Source organism: Primulina tabacum, chromosome 14, assembly GCF_025594145.1.
Source record: "Primulina tabacum isolate GXHZ01 chromosome 14, ASM2559414v2, whole genome shotgun sequence".
NCBI lineage: Eukaryota > Viridiplantae > Streptophyta > Magnoliopsida > Lamiales > Gesneriaceae > Primulina > Primulina tabacum.
Window position 1 is genome coordinate 20,645,104 of NC_134563.1, and position 4,767 is coordinate 20,649,870.

The 4,767-nt window shown below is 37.0% G+C and overlaps 1 non-coding gene across 1 annotated transcript; it reads right to left on the reverse strand.

Moving 5' to 3' along the window:
* Nucleotides 1–4,661: 4,661 nt before the first annotated feature.
* Nucleotides 4,662–4,767, reverse strand: LOC142525692 (small nucleolar RNA R71). Its single transcript, XR_012815142.1, has one exon. It is a non-coding gene; the product is annotated as a small nucleolar RNA R71 (small nucleolar RNA).

Here is a 4,767-nt window from a genome sequence, read left to right on the forward strand (position 1 = left end):
TTCAATAAGTTGCTGAAAATGAAATTTCAATTATTGACAGATATTTTTGCAAAAACTATCTTGATAAAGGCTAGAACCTTTGACAAATCTATTATAAAAAAAATTACAGGTGATGTTTGCTATTACTAATTTGAAATCAAGTCAATTGGACATCTGTTTTGTTCAAGTCACTTTCTGATATGGTTCAGAAGAAGAGTTCTACCGGTTTTGTTGTGCAGATCAGTAAACTTCTCAAGGATGCTGGTTTTGGATTCACTTCTAAAAAGGATGGCACTTCCACCACTATGATCAATGCTGATAATGTGGTTGTCCTTCGACTCAAATCTTCTGCGCCTGAATTTCTCACAGCAAAGAAGGATACCAGGGTTCAAAAAGATGCTACTAAAAAGAAAAAGATGATCAAGAGGAAGCTTATCACTATGGTAAGTGATTTTGAACAAACTAAGTCTGAAAAATCCCATGTTCCCATTCGACCTCCTCCAAAACAAAATTCATCAAAGAATAAATCCAAACATAATATATGCATTAAGAAAAAAACATCTATTTTGGATCTATGCTCTACTCTGTCCCCATCTGAAAGTGATAACCTACCCCTTCACCAAGTCTTCAAACCTATTGCTTCTACTGCACTACAAGACCCTCTACCCAAAAACACTCAATTTCATGCCCCAACACAAAAGCGATCAACATATGCAGGCTCAATATCTTTTCTCATTTGTCCACAAACAGTAGGGGGAGGTCATACGAGATCCTATTCCACAATCTACATGATTTCAAATTAAGAAACAAGTTTTCATTGATAAAGGCAAAGGAAAAATGCATGTTCTTCATGAAGAACAAGTGGAAACATGCTCCAAATCTTCTGTTCAAACCGCCATTGATGACTGGGTCAAAATCCGCACAATTTTGACTCTTTCAGTATTCAAATCCATGGTGCTTGTTCCAAGGCCCTGAAATATGAGAAAATGGTGTTCACTGCTACAAAAATAGAATTTGTCGTTGAAGAAATGAACAGAAGAAATTACATTCTTTTGAAGCTCAAGATTAAGAAGTTTAGTGAGACACTAGATGTTCCGAATTCAAATTATGATTTCTAAGGTCCAACAACCATTCATGTTCAAGTGGCGATCACTCATCTCTCTTCTGATTTTGGAACTTTATTGATTACAATAATGCTTATTGCGAAGAATTTATGTGAGGACGTCGTGGTTGGAATTCGAGAACCATTCAAGGTCAAGCCAGTTGAGGAAAGAACCAAAACCCTTCCAAGAGATGAGGTCTCTAGTAATCCTGCACATTCAATTGCACAATTTCAATTGTTACTGCTGCTTCAGCTCTTGCAGGATCAAATTCTTTGTTACTATTATTTTTTCGCGAGTTTTCACAAGTAGAAGAATTGAGAAATTCAATTGTTCAAGAAGCTGATGCAAAAGTCACTGTTGCTGAAGACTTTATAGCTTCTGTTATGCCGTCTACTGTATCGATCACCCGTGAAAATGAACAAAAGATTGTTCTTGCTACCGATGCTCCCCAAGTCCAAGTATCTGTGATTCCTGATCTTGAAATGTTCTATGTTGAACATTAACAAGAAATGAGAGAAATCTTGTCCGCTAATCCGGAACCAAGAATGCATGTGACTACAATATTGTTCAAATGCCTACTCTACCAGAACTCACTATTGATCCAACTCCTGCTCTGGTTCTATATTGTGAGCATAGTAGACACTTCTTTTGACAAGTCATTGCATGTTTCTCGTTTATCTGATATTAAAGATCGCATGGACGCAAAATATCCATCCACTAATAAACAAAATGCCCTAGAAATTGAGATCGAAGATGTTAAGCGTAGCTGCAAAAAATCATTGAAGTCGTCAAATGCATTACTTTTGAGCAAGTTTATGTTAAATGTGCTTTCGGCCTTTTCAAATATCATCTGGCTAAACAAATGGTATCCATCTACGAAGACGTGAATAAATGACCTTTCAGCTTTCTAGTCTTAAATCCAATTTTTTCATAACTCAAGAAAATATCATACTAGCTGAAACTAATCTATCATCTTCTGCTACTGCCCATACCGACTCTCTCCATTCACTCGATTCCGAAATCAAAGCTCTAGATGCCAAGCTTAGGGATCAATCTCAATCTATTTAGACTTTGAATAACCGAGTTGGCAACCTTACTGAGCACTTATTTGAATTTATTCATTGGGTCAAAACTAGTGCTGCCAAAAAAGGAGAACAAGATGTTGCAAAAGAGCATAAAGCAGGATCTGCACAAGAACAATATGAGAGTGAAGATAAGGAAATCCATGAAGATGAGTAGACTAAATATCAATTTTTTTTAAAAGTTATATTATTTTGGATACAATTACTTTATTTATCGTGATGATCTTGATATTCTCACTTTGCTTATTTATGCTCTAATATTATCTGCTTTATAATATAACAGGGTTTTGACATCACCATATAGAGGAAAATTGTTAGGCCATCTTTAGTTGTGGTGATGTACTACTTAAGAAAACCAGTACTTTAGTTGAGGTACTTGATATAGGTGGATTTTACTTGTTTTTCATGTCATGTCAGCATTGTGTTACATTTATCGTTTAGATTGCATGAATTTTGTCATATTTTAGAATAAATTATGTTTTATTGTTACTCATGTGTTTAGTTGGCGAAAATGCAGGAGATTCGTGCAAAACTGAAGATCAAAGGGAGAAATTCGAGAGACCTCCATGTCCGCCCGGGCGCATCCAAGGCATGAGAAAAAATAATTTTTGCGAGAATCATCCGCCCGGGCGGACAGTTATTTCCGCCCAGACGCGCCAAAGAAAAAAGAAAAATGAAAATTTGCGAAGACCACCCTCCCGGGCGGAAACTTATATCCGCCCGGGCGCGTCAAAGGAAAATTGAAAAGCTGAATCTGCGAAGACCTTCCGCCCGGGCGGAAACCTATGTCCGCCCGGGCGCGATTGTATTTTTGGAAAATATTTTGCGTGATTCCTTGCCCTATTTTCTGGAGGTAGATGATATGGAAGGGGTTGGAGGCACGATTTTACATTCATTCAGACATAACTTCAGAGCCGCCACAAGCTTTGGAGAATTTTTGCGCCAGAAGTTGAAGATTTGAAGATTTTCGGGCGTCGTCTTTGCGATTTTTGTCATGCCTAGTATTTCTGATCTAGTTTCTATTCTTTAAACTTTGTTTTGTTTAGTTTTAATATGAACTCGAGTAGCTAAACTTTTATTATTTGTTGGGATTTAAGGGGATCCTACCCCGAACGTTGATTTGAATTAATTTATATTTTGATTGTTGCGTTATTCTTGATTATACTACTGTTTTATCGTGTTGTTAGAGCGTAGCAAACTTTGACAACGTTTTTATATTGCGAGTGAGTTCGAGAGAATAACTTGTGATAGGAACGAGTAGTATAATCCGTGGATCTACAATTTGCATAGATATATGAAATTGGATACGCGCCGATAGTCATAGCCCTAAGGGTCGAAAACTAGGGGATTTCATAAATCGACATGCAATTCACTCTTGATAAATAATTAAAGACATTTAATTACTTCATTGAGTAGAATTAGTTTGGCATAGCTCGAGAGAGTGTGTTCAATTGAATAGGAAATCCTGTCGGAAGTATAAAATCAATATCGAACGAATTAATTAATTAATGAGGGGTGGGTGAACCGATATTCCCAACAAATTCATTTCTCATTGAATTTTTAATCAACCATTTTAAATATTAGATTTCATTAATCAGTTCTTGAATAATTTTATTTGCATGTTTAGTTGATTATAGTAGCAATAAAACAATCATTCAAATTTTCGTTGCTAAAGATTTAATAACTGAAAATAATAATTGTTAAATACAGTCTTCAGTGGAACGATACTCGTACTCACGTACATTATACTATTACTTGACATCGTGCACTTGCGATTACATTTGAGCATACAAAACCATATTTTTATCAAAGATTTAACAGTGCAAGTTTTGCTCGATCAAGTTTTTGGCACCGTTGCCGGGGACTGTTAATTCACAATTTTATTTTTAGTTATTTTCTTTAGCATTGGTTCATTTTGTTTTAAATTAACAGTCCATATTCTGTTATAGATATCTCGTCCAGTGCATGCCAAAGTCACTTGACGTAGAGCTTGAGCAGTTCGACCCTGAAATTGAAAGAACTTTCCACAGGAGAAGACAGCAGCAGAGACTGAAAGAACTGATCGAGAGGCACGAAAACAATCGTGAGGAGGAACATCGTGAAGATAGACATGTTGAGATGCCACGCCGCATAACAATGCTAGAGTATGCCCAGCCTTCTTTGGATGGTGCATGCCCTAGCATTGTGAGGCCTATTGTGCGGGCAAACCACTTCGAAATCAAACCAGCGATAATTCAGATGATTCAGAACACAGTCAAGTTTGGAGGCTCTGCAGTAGATGACCCAAACACGCACATCGCAGATTTTCTTGAAATTTACGACACTTTTAAATTTAATGCAGTTTCTGATGACGCTGTTAGGTTGCATTTATTTCCTTTCTCTCTACGTGATAAAGCTAAAGTATGGTTGAATTGTTTGCCTGTAGGTTCAATCATGACATGGGAGGACATGGCGAAAGCGTTTTTAATTAAATACTTTCCTCCATCTAAAACCATGAAGCTTCGGGCAGACATCACCACCTTCGCTCAATTCGAGCAGGAGTCGTTGTATGAGGCATGGGAGCGCTTCAAAGATCTCTTGCATAGATGCCCACATCACGAGTT